At 42.0% G+C, this 21991-nt stretch overlaps 1 protein-coding gene and 1 long non-coding RNA gene across 23 annotated transcripts in view; one reads left to right on the forward strand and one right to left on the reverse strand.

The window, feature by feature from the left end:
* The window catches only part of LOC309863706, a 36019-nt gene extending 30740 nt beyond the window's left edge, over positions 1 to 5279 (reverse strand). For 2 of the 5 annotated variants that reach the window (XR_014311204.1, XR_014311205.1), the window contains exon 1: positions 525 to 806. This is a non-coding gene — a long non-coding RNA (uncharacterized lncRNA). Of the gene's footprint in view, positions 1 to 524; positions 807 to 5224 lie in introns of those variants that run through there. The other 3 variants (XR_014311201.1, XR_014311202.1, XR_014311203.1) reach the window with 3 other exon arrangements.
* The window catches only part of APBB2 (amyloid beta precursor protein binding family B member 2), a 365411-nt gene that overhangs the window by 88099 nt on the left and 255321 nt on the right, over positions 1 to 21991 (forward strand). For 14 of the 18 annotated variants that reach the window (XM_082728836.1, XM_082728826.1, XM_082728835.1 and 11 more), the window contains one exon: positions 17925 to 18030. The exons of the other annotated variants lie outside the window; for them this stretch is intronic. The gene's annotated coding sequence lies outside the window, so the exon portion shown is untranslated. The remainder of the gene's footprint in view (positions 1 to 17924; positions 18031 to 21991) is intronic. 18 annotated transcript variants of the gene reach the window in all.

The raw sequence follows: 21991 nt of genomic DNA on the forward strand, positions 1-21991 counted from the left end.
TGTTTCCTTTTTTTCCTTTTAAGTTTTAATTTTAATTCCAGTGAGCTAACATACAGTGTTATTATTAGTTTTAGAAGTTGAAGTAACGTGTTTTCAGCATGCCATCCTCTGGCCTGGCCTTTTCAGCAAAGTTGTAGCTCGTGGGGACAGATGACCCTAGATCCTAGCAGTACCTGCAACCCAAATAGTTCTCATTCCACGGCCCACACAATGGGGTGTGTTTGAAAGTATTTGAAAGCAAACTGTAAGCAACACATTTATACTTAATCATAAAACATGGTGTGGACTCTCGATGCCTTGCCCCACAGCCTGGGAAACCACCCTCTTCTTTTTATCCTAACATTTTGTGACAGTTCCCCTTCCTGTAAAGGAAGAAGAAGCTGGATGAGATTTCTTCATGAGGATGGAAAATGAAGATACTTAGTCGAGGAAAAAAATGCTTACCACAGCTTGTGCCTCAAGATGACCCAAATCTGGGTAGGAAAACAGTCAAGTAGAAGAGGGATTTAATAATGTTTACTCACCCAAAAAACTCGATCCGGCTTATTGTTCTTTAACAAATGTTATTGTTCCATGCTTAATTAATTGTCGAATATCCGACAGATTCATGGAGCAGAATGTGTTTTATCTGTAGAAAAAAGCCACCCTTAGGAATGATTTAAATCAGGGGTCAGCAAACTACAGCTGAGAGGCCAGATCTGCCCTCCTGCCTGTTTTTATGTGGCTTGTGAGCCTAGAATATTTTTCACATGTTTCAATGAAAAAAAAAAATTAAAAGAAGCATATTCTTTGAAACCTGAAAAGGATATAAAATTCATCTTTTAGTGCCATAAGTAAAGGATTATTAGACCAGAGCTCTGCTGATTGATGTATGTATTGTATCTGGCTGCCACCATGCTGTGACAGCAGGGCTGAAGACATGTGACCGAGATTCTGTGGCCTGCAAAGTGTAAGTTATTTACTGTCTGCTCCTTTATTGAAAATCTGTGCTGCCCTGGTGTAAACAGTCATTTAAATTTATTCCTTTTGTTTGTTTGTTTACTGTGTCTCTGGTGGGTTTTGATGTACAGTATGGAAACCTCAAACAGGATGGCAGGTTTTCCCATCAACTCATCTTTAATTTATACAGAATTCCTTCTGTGGCATCCCCGAAATATACAACCGGTATTCAGTGAGCGCGGACTGTATGTCCCCCGCTGTGCGAGGCAGTCAGCGTGAGCAGTAATCCTTACAGACAGAGCCTCTCTCTGGGACCAGGCGTTCTCATGGGAGGAGATGGACCATAGACAAATAAATATGCAATCTATCAGGATAATACACCCAGTGAAGAAGAATCAAGGGGAGAGAGAGCACTGGAGGCAAGAGAGGGCTGCTTGAGCGGTGGTGATGAGCACAGCCCTCTGGGGGCGGTGACAGGTGAGCAGGAATCCGTGACATGCAGCGTCGTGGAGACCCAGGAGGTGGCATTCTAGGCAACTGCAAGGGCAAAGGCGGGAGCCGACTTGGCGCGTTCCAGAAACAGCAAGGCTGCCCTCCGGGCAGGAGCCAAGTGAACAAAGGAAAGAGTTGATACGGAGACGGCAAAACAAATATGGGGATGGAGTGAGTGGTTGGTCAGGAAGGGTGCTGCGGGGCAAAAGGAGGACTTAAAAATAGTCAGTTCTAAGAGACATGGCAGGGTTTTGAGCAGAGACCTGACTTGATCCGACTTATGTTTTTAAAATGATCCCTTAAACGAGCGGGACCACAGTGAACGAAAAAGCTTCTGCGCAGCAAAGGAAGCAGTGCACAAAATGAAAAGGCAGCCTACTGAGTGGGAGAAAATCTTTGCAAATCATGTCTCAGATAAAAAGGTTCCTATCCAAAACATACAAAGAACTCCTATGACTCAGTAGCCCTAAACCAAACAATCCAACTAAAAAACGGACAGAGGAACCACATAGATGTTTTCCCAAAGAGGACACACAGATGGCCAATAAGTACGTGAAAAGACGCTCCACATCACTGGGAATCAGGGAAATGCAAAGCAAAAGCAAAATGAGATAGCGCACCTGTTAGGATGACTTTTATCAAAAAGACTAGGGGTAATAAAGGCCAACAAGATGGTAAAGAGAACTTTTGGGCACTGTTGGTGGGAACGTAATTGGTGTAGCCCCTATGGACAGCAGCGTGGAGGCTCTTCAAAAAACTAAAAATAGAAATAAAAATACCATCATGTGACCCTGCAGCCCCACCTCTGGGTTCCTATCTAAAGGACAGCAGGATCTTGAAGGGATCCGTATGCTGCTCTGTTCCTCACGGCAGCCTAGAACCAGAAGCAGCCCAATGGCCGCCGATGGGTGGATGGATAAAGAAGATGTGGTGTCAGTATCCATAATGGGGTATTTGTCAGCGGCGAGAAAGGAGGAAATCCTGTCATTTGCATCAACGTGGATGGCCCTTGAGGGCAATGAGACCGAGAAAGACATGGATTATAAAGTATCACTCATGTGGAATCTGTTTTTTTTTTTTTTTTTTTAAGTCAGACTCAGAGCGGGGAAGGGGGGGCAGGAAGTGAGGGAGCGAGGGAGAAGTTGGTAAAACGGTCCCACTTGCACCCATAAGGTGTGTAAAGTCTGAGGATCTGAGTAAAATACGGGGACTATAGTTGATAATACTGTACTGTATATTTGACATTCGTGGAGAGAGTAGAACTGAAATGTTCTCACCAAAAAAGGGGGGAGGGGCTAAGGAAATAAATATGAGGTGACGGAATGGGGTGATTAACTAGATGGGGAATTCCTTCACCGTGAATATGTACACCACATCAGCATGATGTACACTTTAAATATCTTACAGTTCTGTGTGTCAGTCATACCTCGATAAGGCTGACCTAAGGGATCACTTAAGTACAAGGATGTTTCCTCTACTGTGTAATTTATGGCCCATGATGCAATTTGGGGATTACAACAAACAAAGAAACATGTCAGTATAGCAGCCAAAACGATTAGCTATAAAAGATCCCCCAAAATTGTGTAGTGACTCCTCTTTGACATCATGGTATAAGGCTGTTTTAAAAGTGGGATCAAAGCCGTAGTAGTGACCAATACTGTCTTCTTAGGTGAGGATTCAAATGTTTTAGGTCTCCGTATCAGTCTGGGTCCCATCAGGAAACAGGTGGCACGTTCAGATTGGGAACTTGGGCAGGATCTAGGGGAAACACTAGGATAGTGTGGGGCTCTGAGGGTAGAGGCAGCCAAACTCCTTCCATTTGGGACCTGAGGGGTTAAGAGAGGGAGCAATTATAGGGAGACCGAGAGCTCTCTGCAGGGGTTCACCTGACAGGACCTGTGACCTGATGGGACCCTGCGGGGAGAGAATCATTCTTTTTCCTTCTGTTCTCCTGTGGGTGCCCACCCACATGTGGGAACCTCTCCACTGGGCAGAGCCAACCAGGAGCCAGGGGACAGGGGAGCCTGTTACTAAGTGGGTCAATGTCCTAAGAGAAGATCAGAGTGGAAAACAAAAGATGGAGTAGAACGTTGGGCTTTAGGAGATACCCTAAGATACTTTTTATGAGTTCTGTCTCTCTCTTGCGTGCCCTTCCCCACCCTAACCCCACCCAGACACACCACAGAGGAGCACATGCAAATGTGTACACACACACACACACACACACACACACACACACACACACATCCTAAATCCCCTCTGGTATTTTGTGATCACTTTTCTGGGAGGGCAGAGAAGCAATTTATTAACTGAAGTCTGAGGACATTCTGTTTCTGTGTTGTTTGGGTGTATAGCATATGCCTTAGGATGTGCAGGGAAGGGTTTGGATAACTGTACATCCCATCTTTCATTCCTGATTAAAAAAACAACAACAACTCAAAAGCACATGTGTTACTGATGATAGAACTAAACATTTTATTTTATATATTTTTTAAAAGTCTCTTTTATAGTTGGACACAGAAGGAAAAATACCGAGGCAGAAATTGAAAACCTTGGTGAGCTATATTTCAATTTTGGTTATTCTGGTTAAAAACAAAGCAGGCATTGAATTTTAGCTTCTTTAATCCAGATGGTTTTAGTTTTCCACCGTTGGACATATTAAAACTTTGAAGACACAGAAGTACCATTCAGTAAACTGCTTCTTTCAGCAACTTCTGTGATGTCTGGGTGCTCTAGAAGCCTGGGTTTCCTTTGAGGCAGGAACAGTTAACTCTGAATTAGTCACTCTCTGTGCAAGGTCAGGGGCTTTTTATTTCATACAGGGGCAGAGAAGAATTCTTTTTTCCTGATTTGACCTTTTGTAAATATTTGACTTTTCATTTGATTTAGGTTCTGAGAGTCTTATGCTCTAATAAAAATGGTCAACATGGCCAAGAAGTCTGTGGGGAAAAAAAATACACACTAGCCAGTTTTAGGTGTTATTTTCTTGAGTGTAGTTCCTGTAAGAGGAATTCAAGCTATATGGATGGTAAAATAAATTTTTCTTCTCCCCCTTTTCCGGAATCTCAGTGAAAACTGAGACCTGTGGCGCATTCCTGAATGTTCTGGGCCCCGAGTTGGAGGCCTAGCTGAGGACTCGTGGGGAAAACAAAACTCTATTTTCTGTTTATGGTTATTGGCTATGTTGTAAAACATAATGTAATTTCTTGTGCTTTAAGGTCAAGGGGAAAAAAAATCATCTTGAACTTGCCCATTAGTTTTCAAGAACCAGAACAGCATATGTTTTTGTTTCATGGCTTTTGCCCATGGGTAAGCTGTGCAGCGGAGAATCACTCATGTGGTCATGGGCCACTGGATTTGGGGAGCCCCCACTGTGTGAGGCATTGTGTTAGCACTTGGGAGGGAGAGGCATGAGGGAGGCAGTGCCCTCCTCCTGAGTTGGTTTATATAATTCTGCTGGAAGGTTGGATGCATGAGTAGATAGTGGCCTGCAGAGAAAGACAGACTGCCTACAGGATGCGGAGACTACTGTGGAAAATTACAAGGCAGGAGAGGTCCTGTCTTTCTGGCTGCAGAGAGTAAAAACACAGCTGGCACTAAGCCAGGCCTGGAAGGATCCCGAGTGGAACAGATCAGTGGTGGACTTAAAGGAGTTCTGACTTCAATTATAAGCTTCGATTTTCCTCATCTATAAAACGGTGCTGTCTTTCCCCACCAATATCACAGTACTTTTCTGAGGCTAAATTATAAAATGCACCACAAATAGTAAAATACTCTTAATGCTGTTACTTACCATTGTGCTTAGTAGTGTGGACGGTGTCTGTTCAATATTTGCATGTCTGAGACACTCTTCTGTAATTTTCCAGGAGGGTGATCTCACAAAGAGTTACTGTTACTCATGGTGACTTATTAGGCTGGCTGTACTCAGGAAGGTCTTTCTGTGTGTGAATCCAGCAGATCTCATAAATGCAGTGGAGAGAGTCAGCTCTCAGAGTGGGGAGAGGTGCCTGGACGGAGAAAGGCAGACTTCCCGTCTTTAGGGAAGAACCATGCCTGGGATGGTTGAGTGTGTTAATGCGCAGATAGATGCTTGAAGGCCTGGGTTTGGATTTGGGAATTAGGACTCAGTGGTTTTTGTTTTTGTTTTTTAAAGACAAGTATCAATGCTTTATTTTTAAATTTTATTTTATTTTTTATTTATTCATTTAACGGACAGAGATCACAAGCAGTCTGAGAGGCAGGCAGAGAGAGAGAGAGAGAGGAGGAAGCAGGCTCCCAGCTGAGCAGAGAGCCCGATGTGCGGCTGGATCCCAGGACACTGGGATCATGAACCAAGCTGAAGGCAAAGGCTCCAACCCACTCAGCCACCCAGGTGCCTCAATATCAATGCTTTAAAAAAAAATTTTTTTTTTAAACTTCTTAGAGTCTTTCTGAGACTTGAAGAACTTTGAATTGATTTAGAGAAGGAAGAGATGTGGTGAATCTCTTCCTGGGAATGAATAAAATGTGGATTAAGCTGGAGTACTTGGAGCCTGAAACATGTTGGGGTCGGGTGAGGAGAGGGATATGAATGCATGGGATTCATGCCACACACTCAGTCAGACATTCTAGTTCCACGTCACTCCCCCAAAAGACCCCATGCATGCCTTCCCTTTGCCGAAGAGGGCTGGACCACTCTTTGGCAGTTTTTGTGCCAATCCAGAAAACCAACCTCATGGTCATCCTCTTTTTTCCATTTTTAAAATAGACCATATTATTATTATTATTATTTTTAAAGGTTTATTTATTTATTTGACAGAGCTAGAGAGATCACAAGCAGGCAGAGAGGCAGGCAGAGGGAGAGAGGGGGAAGCAGGCTCCCCGCTGAGCAGAGAGCCCGATGGAGGGCTCGATCCCAGGACGCTGAGATTATCATCTGAGCTGAAGGCAGAGGCTTAACCCACTGAGCCACCCAGGTGCCCCTAAAATAGACCTTATTTTTTAGAATATTTTTAGTTTTACAGAAAAATGAAGAAGATAGTACCCAGCTCAGTACCCTCTCACCCCATTTCCCCATTGTTAACATCTTATATTACTGCGGGACATTTGTTACAATGAATCAGCAGGTAGCAATGAAGTCTATAGTGTGTTCAGATTTTCCTAGTTTGTACCTGGATCAAAAACTGCCCTTTTTTGCTCCCTGCTGTGTTCCATCACTGTTGCAGACGGCGGTGGCTTTCCACCAGTTTTGTCTGTTGAGTGAATAAACAAATCAGATGCTCTTCCTGACGATAAGTTGTGAGAGTGTGGCTGCGATGGATCCCGCCACTGGGCAAATGACACACGCCATAGTGTTTGAGAGTTTGGAAGCAGAGAGGCCTACGTCTGAATGAAGCCCGCCACTGCCCGTTACTACCCTTGTGACTTGTACAAGTCATGCAGCCTCTCAGACCCCCGTGTTGGCACCTGTGAGAAAAGGGTAGTAGCAGTTCCTGCCTCGCTGGGGTAGGAATAAAGTGAGTAGATGAAAGAATATATGTGGGTGTGTGGAGAGCAGGGCCTCCCACATAGGGAGCTGTCGGTCAATGTCAGCTTCAAGTTCGACCACGCGGGATAGATTGTGCCAAATGTGGTGAGGAGTCAGGAAATGGTGATGTGTAAAGGTGCGGGGCGTGGGGGGGTGGTGGTGGTTAGGAACGTTTTCCTGGGAAAGGCAGCATTTGAGATTGATGTAAAAGGATTAAATCTACTCTGACCAGAGGCACAGTGACCTGTGAAAGAAAATGCCAGGTTGAGAGACTATAATACACAAAGGTACAAAGAGTGGGAAGGCTTGAGGAAATGTCTTCTCAAGAAAATTATTTACTGTAGATGGACCACAGCGTAAGGTGGTAGGACAATAATTGGACAAGGGAGATAAAACTGTAAGGTCGTAAATATTTTTGACGGATATATAAATTTCTTTTTCCTTTTCTTAAGATTTATTTTCCACACACCATCTACAACTTTCTATATTCATTAAGGTTTTTTTTTTTAATTAATTAATTTATTTTTTTCAGCGTAATAGTATTCATTGTTTTTGCACCACACCCAGTGCTCCATGCAATCCGTGCCCTCTCCAATACCCATCACCTGGTTTCCCCAACCTCCCACCCCCTGCCCCTTGATATAGAAATTTATTAATTTTTATTTTTCATTTTAAAAATTTAAATTCAGTTGATTAGCATATAACATATTATTGGTTTTAGAGGTAGAGGTCAGCAATTCATCAGCCTTATACAGTACCCAGTGCTCTTTATGGACTGACATAAATTTAAACTTTTAAGTTTTCAAATATAGAAAAAATTAGAACAGATACCACAATGAACATCCATGGAAACTCCATATAATTTTATTAGTAATAATAATAATAATAATTTTTAAAAGATTTTATTTGAGACAGAGACAGTGACAGTGCACAGGTGGGGAGGAAAGGGAGAAGCAGGCATCCTGCTGAGCAGGGAGCCCAACGTGGGGCTCAGTCCCAGGATCATGAGCTGAAGGCAGACGCTTAACCCAGCTGAGCCACCGAGGCATCCCTAACTTTAAAAATTTCTAACATTCTTCTTTATGTACTTCATCTGTATGAATTTTCATAGGTCGTCTTCTGCTGAACCATTTAAAAATAAGTTCTAGATACCATGACATTTTACCCTGAAATACTTCAGCATGCATCGCTAAGAAATAAGGAAGCTGCCTTACTGAATATTAATAAATAAATCTAAGTTTAAATAAATTCAGATTTCCCCTATCAAGATGATGACTCTGATGTCAGTTTTGGAATCTCAAGTGATTGCAGTTTTAAATCACTCTGTGTCTGCCTACTTGCCTTGGGTAGACCAGCACTGGACTCACAGAATTCAGTAGAGATACAGTGACCTGCTGTTCTCAGTTGAGCCCAGAGTCGAAACTTCCTTGGTGTGAAAAGACCTCTGAATTGTTCTGTGTAGACATGGAGAAGTGATTTTTGGTTCCAGTGTCTCGATGAGCCTTTTGGACATTCAGTTCCCATCCCTATGGGTAATGTCACAGTGAATTTCACAGTATTTCTGGAAGGCACAAAGTCTGTCCAGGCCATGGGTGGAATAGTGGTACTAATACCTGATGCTTGCGATGGGATAGTCCTCCCTGAAAGTTGGAAGAAATTGGAAAGCAGAGGAGGCAGAACCTTGTGGGTGCTGGGGCGTTGGGTCTTCTCCTTCAGTTTTGGCCTCACCCCGAGTCACAGACACCTATGACTGGGCAAGTGTCTGAATTGTTGTAAGTCTTGGGGTAGGTGTGTAAAATGCACCCCCCACCCCTGGCTGCACTTCTACGACTCACAGAATATACCCTGGCCAGCACCGAGACTCTTAGACAAGAGAAGGAGATGGGTATTGGGGAAAGTTTTCCTCCAAAGGGGCACCCTCTCATTGCCTTTTCCTAATGACACCGCCTTGTTACACTGTGGAAGTGGGGCTCCTCTGGGGACCATTTCTTTCCACCTCATTGGCAGGTGCACAGTGAGTGCTACTTTAAATGATTCCTCTGAGCCTCGTAGTGGAACCCAGCCCGCCCTGCCTCTTCTAGGAGAACCCTATTTCCACCTCTGTTTGTGGACTTTGATGCTGTTCCATTGACCCACTTGGAAAGATTGAGTATGTCGTGCCTGCTAGTTTCTCCTTCTGTCCTTAATTTGGGTTGCCTTTTATTGTCTTCCAGCTGAATGGATTCTTTCTCTTTCTTTTAAGGGGAAAGGGACCTGAGAAAAACAATGCTGGAGGTGGTGACTCTTTTTAAAGGATCATTGCTGTTTTATGTTAATCTAAGTGTTAAAATGAGGAGATGGGGAATTGCTAATTCACCAACCTGTTCTCTCCCCAGTCTAGCTAGTCCTTTTAAGTATATTTGTGGCTTAAATAAAGACGTAGCCGCGCAGAGTGGAAATGTCCAAATGTACAGTTTTTAAGTGCAATTGTATATATAGGATTTAAAATTTTATTTCCATCAACAAGAATCATGATAAAATTCTGGGAAATTATAGAAAAGTGGAAAGGAGAAACCTAGAGATAACTAGCGTTAACACTCTCTGAATTTATGTCTCACTATTTTAATCTGTGTGTTACGTCTCTCTAAACGGGCAGACTTTCACCGTAACTGTCTAGAACTTTTTGCTACTCAGATGTGTGGTCTGGAGACTCAGTGTCCTTGACATCTCTTGGGAGCTTGCTAATGCAGAATCTTGGGCTCTACCCCAGAATCATAATTTGTATTGAATGATTTGGAAGCTCTAGAACACTATACCCAGGGGAGCAAGTGAAGTGGATATGGCTCAGAGAGCCGAGACCTGTGCTCTCTGTTCTTCTCCATTTCCCCTCTGTCACGCTTCCTTAAAATAATTTGCCTCAGTATGTGCTAAAGCTGAAAATGGGGTTCTTTTCTTTTCTTTTAGTAAGGCCTAGCAACCCTGTCTCACACAAACATTTCATTCAGTGAACATTCACGAAGGGCTTCCTGTGTTCTGGGTCCGCACGTGGCAGTCGCAGCCCCTGCGGGTAGGGCTTGCGAATCCTGTAGGAGAAGCATTCGGACGGCAAGGAGGAGTGAGTGGTTGCTTCCACAGGGGTAGACGCTGTCAAGAAAAATGGTTTCTGAGCTGAGGCTTGAATCCATGAACATGAGTTATGAATACTGCTAGGCTCTCATGAGAACACAGAGTTGGATGAAATGGGTCCTTTCCTTTGAGGATCATCCGCTTTATTTATGGTGAGGGAATGAATGGTGTTGTAACTAACAATACAAAAAGCCCCTTGGTGTTAAGGTAAACCAGAAGACCAGGTCTGAATGTCAGCCTTACCACCGTGACCTTGGACTGATTGTCTCACCTGAACATCCATCTCTTCTGTAATGTTGGGATAAAAGAATATTTCACAGATTCACAATGATTTTTATTTTTTTTTTAAGATTTTATTTATTTATTTGACAGACAGAGCTCACAAGTAGGCAGAGAGACAGGCAGAGAGAGAGAAGGAAGCAGGCTCCCTGCTATGCAGAGCCTGATTCAGGGCTCGATTCCAGAACCCTGGGATCATGACCTGAGCCGAAGGCAGAGGCTTTAACCCACTGAGCCACCCAGGCGCCCCTCACAATGATTTTTAAATGAGAGAGCGTAGCAAAGCGCTTGGAATTGATACTGTGTGAGAAAGATATTAAGAAAGTGCCAGGTGAGTACCATAGACAGAAATTGTGAGGAAGAACAGAGGAGAGAGAGGCCATTTGCCTGGAATATGAGAGACTGTGGCCAACATTGCCACAGGAACCCAAGTGAAAGACGAAGCTGCTGTTTTGAGACTGGATGGATGAAGAAAAGGGGTTACAGAAATGAGGGATCAAGCTTGGTGGGGAAAATTCTGTTTCAAACCCATTAAACTTGGGGTAGCTGCCGAGAGCTGTGGTTCTGGAATGTACGTTTGTTTGCTTCCCTGGCTTGTGGCTCAGATACGCCCTGTTTTAGGCTTGACCAGGGCTGGAGATGACCTGAAGTGCTCAGCCTTCCCTCTTCAGGGTCTGGTCAGTAGGAAGCTTGCAGAGGGACTCTTTCTGGCTCAGCAGAAATGGCCACACCCACACTGGCTTTCTCACCAGAATAGGAAGCAAGGCAGAATTTGGAAACCTTGACCTACCTCTTCTTCCCAATGAGTAGAGGAGAATGAATCTTCGCTGTTGCTCATGTTTACCCACTGTCATCCTCTTCCTTGGGTTTCTTTTTCATTTTTAATCTTTTTCCTCCCAACTAGTGACCCTCAGTTAATTGCTACAGAAGAGCATTGAATTGGAAGGTAGGCTAACAGCTCTGATACCAGAGGACTAGATACCTGTCTGTGTCTGTTTCCTTTCAACTCATTTATGATCTCTCATTATACAGAGAAGATGCAGCCCACAAGTAATCAGGATTACCGGTTCTTACAGGTCACAGCTAGCCTGTCATATAAAATGCTGGCATTTTGCCAGATTTTCTTTATCTCTGTCTCTGTGTCTGTCTGGCTCTCTACACATCCACATATTTTAAATAATTTTTACTGAACAATTTGAGTTAGTTGTAGAGCTCATAGCCTTCTTGTTCTAAGTACTTTAACACATATCTACCAAGGACCAGAATACTCTTCCACATAACCAATTTTATCCTTATCACCACAAAATAGTATCTAATGCATAGGTAATATTTGAATACTTCCTTAACTTTCCCCAGTTATTCCAATAACGTCTTTCATAACTATTCCTTTCCTTGTCTAAGAATCAACAATCATTCATTGAATTTTGTCTCTTTAGGTTCCTTTAATCTAGAACAGTGTCCCCGTTTTTTTTTTTTTTTTTAAGATTTCATTTATTTATTTATTTATTTGCCAGACAGATCACAAGTAGGCAGAGAGACAGGCAGAGAGAGAGAGGAGGAAGCAGGCTCCCTGCTGAGCAGAGAGCCCGATGCGGGGCTTGATCCCAGGACCCTGGAATCGTGACCTGAGCCGAAGCAGAGGCTTAACCCACTGAGCCACTCAGGTGCCCCGTTTTGTTTTTTTTAAAAATTATCATTCATGGCATTAGTATTTTGGAAGATTTCAAGGCAGTTGTCTAGTGGAAAGTACCATAATCTAGATTTGTTTGATTGTTACTTTAGGATGAGATACAGATTAAGCATTTTGACAGACATATGACACAGTGATTGTGCAGACACATGACATTCAGTTGTTCCATAATTGATTAATTGATTATGCTATTGCTTGGGCAGAGTGATCTTCCAGAATTTTCCATTATAAAACACCCTTTCCCCTTGGCAAGTAATAAGTCATCTGTGGGGTAATACTCTGAGACTGTGTGAGTATCCTGATCCACAAAACCCTTTCCCTAATGGGTTTGAGCATCCATTAATGATCCTTGACAATAAATTATTGCCTTGGTGGTTGCAAAGTGGGATTTTCTCTTTCTGCTGTTTCACCTTTCAGGTGTTTTATTAGCTGGCATTCTTTGTAAAGAAGAGCTTCCTGCTATCCCCTATTTCATGAATGTCTGTGGATTTCTGGTTCCTTTTTTAAAAATCAGTATATTCTAATTCATTCACATCATTCTTGTTTTTTTTTTTGTTTTTGTTTTTGCTTTTGTTCCAGCTGTCCCATTTGGCCAGTGGGAGCCCCTTTGAAGCGGCTCCCGTGTCCCTTTGTCATGTCTGCATTAATATGTGAGCATTTCCTTAGTTTCTGGCATAGTAAGATATTCTCGGCAATTTTGTGCTGTCCTTGCTCCAGGCCTGGACCCAACTGTTTCTGGAATGAAGGAAGGTATTTAGAAGCCAAGAGCTGGGTGCTCAGGCTTTTCTTTGAAAATGCTTATGATCTAGAGGAAGTTAAACATCAACAGTCGTTTGTTTAAGCTCTCCCATCCTCTAGTGTCTGCTAAAATATTCGCATGGAACCATTGGGGTGTTTAGAAGTTGGAAGGAAAGAACGAGTTGAAAGGAAGAGGCCATCTAAAGTTAAGTGAAGATCTTCTGGCTTTGGACCGGAGGTGGCCCAGGAGGCGAAAGGGGAAGTGAGATGGTGCCAAAGACCGATTTAAATTCTGTTGGAATTCTGCCCAGGGAGTGGCTAGAGAGCCCCAGGAAATAATTCCTGCGTGTGTTCTAGGTAGACTCTGAAAATTGGTTGCCCTCTTTTCTCTATCTGGTAATGCTAAGAGAGTATATTCCCCTGAGCTATACATATGCTAATTCTTAGAGCAATTTAAAAATTATAGTTTCCATCCTGCGAGTTCCTAAGTGCTCTGTATTTTCAGGGTCAGCATATGTTATACAGAGATGGATGTATATTTCAGCATGGCCTTTAACAGTTAAAATTCATACCTTTTGTATTTTGAATACTCGCAATTAAGTATAATACCTGACTTGGCAGCTGATTATAATATTTGGTTGCAAATTATTGGGGTGCATATGTGCAGCATTTTAGGCAGCAATCTGTGAGATTCAGAGGCCAAGAATTTCCATTATTTTCCCAAGTAATCAGCATGCATTTGATAAGAGGATGAAGCTTCTGAGAGGTATCTTGAATCAACTGATTTTTGGGGGAGCTCTGTATGTCCTCTGTGCTCTCTTTTTATACATGATAGCATATTCTAAATGTTCATGTTGCCTTGCCTTTTCTAGTCTTCAAAGCAAAACTGGAAGCCAGTAGCTTTCGTTTCCATTCGATAGGGAACCTGTTGAATATGCTTGAAAATGTGGAAGCAAATTTAAAACAGAAGGGTTTTGTTTTTGTCTGGTTTCCATCAAAGTCAACATTGGTGGAAGTGGAAAAAAAAACACAAATCAAAAATATAAAGACTACTATGTGTATACTTTGTGCAGCAGGAATATGGTTTTTATTCCAATGTGTATACGCTGAACGTTACAGATGCTTTGTGGTTTTATGATACCAAAGCGCACACACTCCCACAAACACTGACTTAATTCTTGGTCTGTTCCTGAGAATGGAGAGTCATATGAAGGCAACTGTTCTCGCTAGTTCCTGGGTATGCGTTCTGCCAGGAAGGTTAAACTGAAAATGGAAAGGAACACGTTATTTAAATGTGCGGCAAACCAAGCATAGGTGAGTGAACTCAGGTGTGTTGTGGCCGCATTGTTCCAAATTGTCCTTTGACTCCTGAGTACCCTCACCATTCATTTCTTTTGTGACGTCTGTGTGTGTGATCAAACTAAGTGCCCTCACAACAAAGGAGTCAGCCATTTTTGGCCAACGGACAATTTTCAAAGTCAAGTTTCGTGGTTATTGGGAAGATTTTGATATAACTCATATCTTTTGGAAGCCATCAAGATCAGCCTCTGTCTCTTTGTACTTTCTATTTAAAACTCACCAAGTGGAGCGTTTATTCCTATGCTCAAATCCATTCCCCCTTGAATTTCTTTAATCTTGATCTTGTTTGAAAGGCGCTTTATACGGAACACAATTTCTTCATTCAGAATGAAATTTCTTTCAGACATTAAGACAGCTTGTATACAATTATATAATTTTTAAAAAATCCTCTTTCATCTGGATTTTACTAAATCCATGACAGTTTTAGCCAGTAAAAGCAAATTGTATTTTGGCTGATGTAATGGATTTATATACTTTGAATGTCCCTTTTGGGACTGTATTTGCCTTGAGTTGTCAGATAGAAAATACTTGGAAGGGTTTGGTCATGACACTGGATCTGTTAATGCGTGTGAAAGAAGCCTCTGGTGTCCTTGTTCTTGTGCTAGACTTTATTGGCTGGATTCATGCGTGAACTTAAAGTGGGGATAAAAAGAGGCTTTTCCCATCAAATTCTTTAGTTCTGTTTTTGTGTAGCATATTGTTATTTGTGTGTGTGTGTTTTTAAAGATTTTGTTTATTTTATTTTTTCTGGGTGTGGTGCGTAAACAATGAATTTTGGAACACTGAAGGAAAATAAAATGGAAAAAAAAGACTGAAAAAAAAGATTTTATTTATTTGAAAGAGAGAAGGCATGAGCAGGGGGAGAAGCAGAAGGAGAGGGAGAGGGACAAGCAGACTCCCCACTGAGTGTGGGTCCTGCCGCTGGGCTGGATCCCAGGACCCTGAGATCATGGCCTCAGCCAAAGGCAGAGGCTTAATGACTGAGCCACCCAGACCTTCCTTAATCTATTGTTACTTGCAATTGTAAAAGATTATTCTACTCTAATTTCATTTTCTCTAATTAGCAGATATACAAATGTTGACTCCCCCACCTTTTTTTCTAGCTACAGATACTTTTAAACAAAGTTGGGACTATACTGGACATATTGGTTTATAGTCTACATTGCAAATGAACACTGCTTAGAAATATTTTCCCATTTTTTAAAAAAATTTATTTATTTATTTGACAGAAAGAAATCACAGCTAGGCAGAGAGGCAGGCAGGGGTGGGGGGAAAGCAGGCTCCTTGCTGAGCAGAGAGCCTGATGCGGGGCTCGATCCCAGGACCCTGAGACCATGACCGGAGCTGAAGGCAGAGGCTTAACCCACTGAACCACCCAGGAGCCCACATTTTCCCATTTTATTAAATTTATGGATTTAATAAATCCATATGGATTTATGGATTTAGAAAAAACTGTTACTCATTGTTGGGCATTTATATTTTTAAAATTGTTTAAAATCATTATTACTTATCATAGGAAAACTTCTTTGTACATATACATCCATACTTTATATGGTATCTTGGACTTTTTAAATTCAAATTCAAAGTCTGATTTACAATCAAATACTGAATGTACTATTTATTTCTTAACCACCTGATATGTGTAAAACTGTGTTACAATTTTTATTTAGTTTCCTACCTTACTTTTTTAATGTGTCACTGATAAAGCTTTCTGAGCTTTATTTTTCCCATAAGTGCTGTGGGTTTTCCTGTATGATTTTGCATAGCATGGTGGGTCTTTGATAAATTCAAAGTCTTTTTTAATTCACTGGTTTCAAGGAGTGAAAACTAATTCAGTTTAGTTTGTCATTTTCAGTAATTATAGTTAAGCCTTTTTGCCTGCCAGGATCTGTCTTTATACTGCTATCATCTTGATCTGTACAGAATGGGGTGGTGAAACCTTATTTATTGAACACCATTAGAGAACTTCTCATAAAGAAAGTTTCATGTCATTCGAAATGTCCCTTAAGTGTCTACACTTGAGCATTATAAACGTGTGAAGGAGAATCTTTCTCAATTTGTATTATGTATGTTGCTGTCCTCTTTGACATAATGAAAAGCAATTAAAATCACAATTTACACTCTTCTGGTTCAAATCACAGCATCTTTATAAATGATAGTTATCATATAGTCAGTTCTGCTAAAAGGTGAGACAGGTATTTCTAAGACCTACCATGCTATGCAAAATCATTCAGGAAAACCCACAGCACTTATGGGAAAAATAAAGCTCAGAAAGCTTTATCAGTGATATATTAAAAAAGTAAGGTAGGAACTGAATAAAATTGTAACACAGTTTTACACATATTAGGTGGTTAAGAAATAAATAGTACAATCAGTATGACACTTTACCTTGACAAAATCCTGATGTTTTCCTGCAGACTGAGGCCTTCCAAAAGTTGCAGGCTGTGAGTTATTTGCAATGGTGCAAGGAGGGTTCCCTGAAATCAGAAGGGAAGTTGGGACACCCTATGTGGATGGATTAGCTCTTAGCCCTGGTGGACACTGGGGTCGCCCGTAGATGTGGGAGGCATGGGCTTTGAGCATCCCACGTGTCTTAACGCAGCTGCGTTCTGTCTGGGTGCAATCTTCTGCTATTACCTCAGGTTTCCTGCAATGAAGTCGTGCATCAGCACGTGCATCAGCAAATGTGAAATTCGAGTGATGTTCAGATTGTTCACTCATATAGCAATCTTGGAACAAACACAAATGTTAGAGCAGAACTGAGTGTACCGAGTGGTAAGACGGTGATGTCGAGGGGATGTTCTTCTGGTCTCCATCCCTAACAGAGTGAATACGTGTAGAACACTTCCGAGAAGAATCTGGCGTACAAGGGAGCATCGTGTAAACATAGGCAATCACGATGATGGTAATAATAATGAGTGATGCCTCTCGATGTTTGTGGGATTCTGTTTGTCAGTTATGACCATCTCCTGTAACAGTGCTTCTTGGGTCCCTCTAATTGACCTATTTCTCAAGCTCTTCTGGCTTTTAAATGAGTTTATCAGGCTTAGAATTACATCTAGTGTAAGGCCCAGCATGGGAGAGCCTGGGGGTGGCGGGGGCGTGTCAACTTTCCGTTATAGTTTACCTTTGGCACCTGTTTTACCTACTCAAACTTTGTCATCTCATGAGTTATTACCTATGTATTCATTTGCGAGATTGTTGGGAAGAAACTTCGGTTTCAAGTAAGGATATTATCATACGGAATTTTTGGATTTTTCTCTTTGATTAGAGAAAACAGCTCACTTCTCATCCCACCTGCAATACTGAAGTGTGCTTAAATGAATCCATGAGAAGGGTGCTTACAAGTTGTGGGTGATTCTCTTTAGGTTGTTACTGGTTCATTTCTATTTACAACCATTTCTTTGCTTGTGAGATGAGCTCATCTTTGGAAGGTGGAGCAGGCAAGTGTGACTTTAGGAGACCTTCCCTCCCAAGTCGCAATATAATTAGAAGCCCAGATCCTCCCTCAGTTATTTTTTTATGGCTCCCCGAGAAGGACATTTTTACCGTGAATGGTTGCCAAGAAGCCTTTGCTGGATCCTCCTTTAGGGATTTTAATAAGACGATGGATCAAAATACCATCTTGATTTAGCAGGCCTTGTTAGTATTGTTCTGAAAGAAAAGTAGCTAACATGGGTTCATCATTTAGATGTTCCAATGAAATCTGTATCTTAATTATGCAGAGAGACCCTGAATAGCAAGGGGGGGGTGTCTTGATTTTTAATTTCGGATATGACTTTGGATTTTAACTTTTTGTCTCTGCTCAATTTTTAGATATTTGTGCTGCTTGACCTCACTGAGTGATTGCTATTAATTAACAAGACTTTGTGGGAAAAGGGAATTTGCCTTCTGAGCTCTGTACCAAAGACCTGGGGAAAAAGTAAGTAATTTTTTAACTTGCTTTAAAAAAGAAAAAATTTCTTGTTATTTATACTTCTCTCAGAAAGTTAACAGTGTAGGGTTATAGCTTTTCTACTTTCATTCTTCCCTGGCTTTGTAAGTTTTATATGCTCTTACAGATTTGAAACATGGAGAAGAACTTGAGAGACTTTTTTTTTTTTTTTTAAGATTTATTTATTTATTTGATAGAAATCACAAGGAGGCAGAGAGGCAGGCAGAGAGAGAGGAGGAAGCAGGCTCCCCGCTGAGCAGAGAGCCCGATGCGGGGCTCGATCCCAGGACCCTGGGATCATGACCCGAGCCGAAGGCAGAGGCTTTAACCCACTGAGCCACCCAGGCGTCCCAGAGACTTTTTTTTTATAGATTTTATTTATTTATTTGACACAGAGAGGGAAAGATCACAAGTAGGCAGAGAGGCAGTCAGAGGGGGAGGGGGAAGCAGGTTCCCTGCTGAGCAGAGAGCCTGATGTGGGTCTCCATCCCAGGACCCTGAGACCATGACAGCTGAGCTGAAGGCAGAGGCTTAACCCACTGAGCCACCCAGGTGCCCCTTGAGAGACTTTAAAAAAAAAAAAAAAAAAGCCTTCTAAGAGATTAGGATGACGGTCTTTATTGTGGCACATCTTCGGGCTTCATAAACTTCAAGTCCTCAAGATTGTGATAAACCTTTTATCAGGTGCGAAGTAAACAAATTAAATTATAAAGGTGAAGTATTTTACTGGGGCTGCCAGGAAAGTGAATCCAGTTTTCTGAGCCTCAGGTGTTTTAGACTTTTAGATAGGTTCTTTGGTTCTGAAGTTTTAGAATAAGAATGAAATCCATTTGGCTCTTTTCTTGTCTGGAAAAGAAAATAAAATATGTAATCGTGTCTTCAATAAGTCTCTCATGTAGCTTGGTCTTGGAAGAATCGATGTGCCTGTCAGTTTTACTGTTTTATAGCTTTTTGTTGGTACTCTGAGGTATTCTAATTAAGACATTGTGTGAATGGTTTTGCTGTCTTTTTGAAAAAATTGCGTGGGTCTGTAAAGTTGTTTTATTCCCTGATCTTTTTGAAAAGGTAGAATGGGTCTTGAAGATAATAAAGTCAGTCTGCTTTGTTGTAGAATTACGCGGAAGTATGAATGGCCCGTAAGAATGTAAGCAGAACAAAACATACACACGTACACTTGTATACACACACACACACACACACACACATCTTTTTTCTGGCATGTTCTGGAAACAGTATCATTGAGCATAGGAACTATTAGTCCATAAAATTCCTAGGTAGTTTCCTAAACTTTGTATGCCTTATGGCTTAGGCTTCATCTACATTTCTGACTGTACAAATAAGTAAAAATGTATCTAAAACAAAACAAGGCAGGAGAGAACTCTGCTCTAGAAGTTCCATAGAACTATAAATAGTAAGATCAGATTTCATTGTTATATTGTACCCACTCTAAATTTGCTTTTAATCAAGTTATGTATTATTATATAATAATTACAATAAGGTGAGGGTCATGAATTATGAAGCCTTTTTAGGTTAAAAAAGATAATTGTACTGAAAGAATATTACACACACATGCACATACACAAACTATATAACACCACGAATATAATTTCTGAGGGCTGTCGATATAAATTCATTGAAAGCAAGGACTCTGAAGATTTTCCCCGAAGAGTTTTTTAATGTTACAGTGAAATATCTGCAGCTGTGAAATACTTCCGCCAGTGGCATTTTGAAAAATGATAGCGATTTATTTAGTTGAATTTTATATTCACATATTAACCTTAACGTAAAGGAAGTCCTATACAGTTATTATTCCTCCTTGGAAAGGTGTTTGAAAGAGGATTATGTTGGAAGTCATCATTCTGTCCGCAGAAGTGGAATGAAAAGGGTGAAAGATTAGTTCTGTGGGCTCCAGAATCCAGATATTCAATGTGTAGATTGGAAATATAACTTAGCCCCCCAGAAGGTAAGCTACTGAAACTGCCTTTCAAATAATGTACCATCTCTTTAAAATTTAATACAGTGTCTGATGAGGTATTTTCCTTCCATTGTACCAGAATCTCCCTTTGTGCCACTGTTGTCCAAGTTTTATTTCCATTTTGTAGATGCAAGGTTATCTGTAGGAATTCTGGTCACAATAATAAGCTAAAGACAGCCCTTGTGTTACCAGAGGGACCAGGGCAAAAAGATCCTGGCTTCCTAAAACTGATAGTATATTAAGAGAATATTTATACGCACAGAAGGCTGTGAGTAATTTACCTTTAGGTTAAAAAAAAAAAAAAAGACAAGAAGAAGGTTATAATGCATAAGTATTGTCAGGTTTGATTTGGGAGCGAGAAAACGAAAATAAGGAGGCAGGCAAATAGGTTCAAGACAAGCTTTCCTGGAAGTGTCCTTGGGTAAGGTTCCTCTGCTCATGAGGAAGTGAGCTGGGGAAGTGGCACCCGGGGTAGACACAAACAGGTTTTTATAGGATGAGGGTGGGGTGGCAGGACATGACATTTTATGGTGTGCGGTTAGGTATGGTTCGGTTTCTGTTTCCTGTGGAAGCTCTGTTTTCCTCCTGAGATGATGTGACCTTGGGCGGTCCCTGGATGTGGTGGGAACTGCTTGTGACGAAAGTCTCCGGGGGAGGTCCCGGGGCGAAGGCGGCAGGATGGAGGATCGGCTGCCATTTTTTTGTCCCCTGGGTCCCCTTACCCCACCGGCCCAACATTCCGATCCTTTTGTCATTGTAGGGCAATGACTCAAGTCTGGCTACTTTCTGCTGAATAAGGGGCGTTTTAGGGGTTTCGGAAGTGGGCAGGCCGGAGCAGGGGTGTAGGAGTTGACTGACGGTCACTCCAGACATTTCATGGACCCTTTCCTGAATGACCCAGAGAATGCAAAGGGGCCACCATTAGTAGTATGCAGAGCATGGTAAATGGGCTTAGGATTGGGAGAAACCAGGTAGTTAAGGGGGATTGCCACCATTGGGATGGGGCGGAGCTGCCAGGGGGAAAGCAGTTTTGAAGAGACTCTCGGACTTTGGCCAAGTTGTGGGTGTTGGTTTCAGCTACACCTGTCTCATTGATGTAGTAACAGCATTCTTCATTGAGGAACATGCAGGTGCTGCTTTTTTCCGTGGTGAGGAGGTCCAGGGCACGCTGATTTTGTAGGGCCACCTGGGCTACTGAAGTGATCTGACATTGTAGGGATGCCAGGGATTCTGCTGAGGCCTCGATACCCATCTGGAGTCTTTCAGATAGGCCTCTGGTGGGATCTATGGAATGGGTTAAGGCCCCCCTACCTAGCCCTATGGCCACCAGGGATGAGGCCAAGGAGACTCTGATAACAAGAGAGAGGAAGACTGCACGTTTTTGTTTTATCGGGTGATTGGTGAGAAGGAATACCTCTGCCTGACTGTAGATGGTCAGCTGGGGGACTGGGAGATGAGGCCTAGTCCCATGGAAGACAGGAATTCATAGGAGAGTCTGGGTTGAGTTGAGAGTTTTGGAAAGGGTGCCATTACACCAAAAGAACACGCTGGTAGAAGCGAATTGGTGGGTAGGGTTGGTGAGAGTGGTATTGCAGAGGACCGGGTTAGGGGTTGAGTAGCAGACAGGAAACTGTGGGTTTAGGGGGTCCTGAAGTAAGGGGATGTTCTGGAGGTTAGTCTGAGGTGGTATAGAGGCAGGTATTGATAGGGTATAATTGAAGGGCAGAGGTAGGGGGCCACTACTAAGCGGGGGGGCGATTTAAAGCCGCACACATGAAGCAGCTGGAGAGGTTTGTTATACCAGTAATATTGACTAAGTGAGTTCCCCAGCGAATTAAGGCAAGTGAGGAAAAAGGGTCTATTCATGTAGGAGAGGGGTATTGTAGGTGGTTTTGGAGGGCCTGTTCATGGTATTGTATTACTTTAGATTGGTCTTGGAGACGTGTAGTTATACGAGTATAGTTTCGGAAAATT

Source organism: Mustela nivalis (assembly GCF_964662115.1).
Source record: "Mustela nivalis genome assembly, chromosome: 4".
Classification (NCBI taxonomy): Eukaryota; Metazoa; Chordata; class Mammalia; order Carnivora; family Mustelidae; genus Mustela; species Mustela nivalis.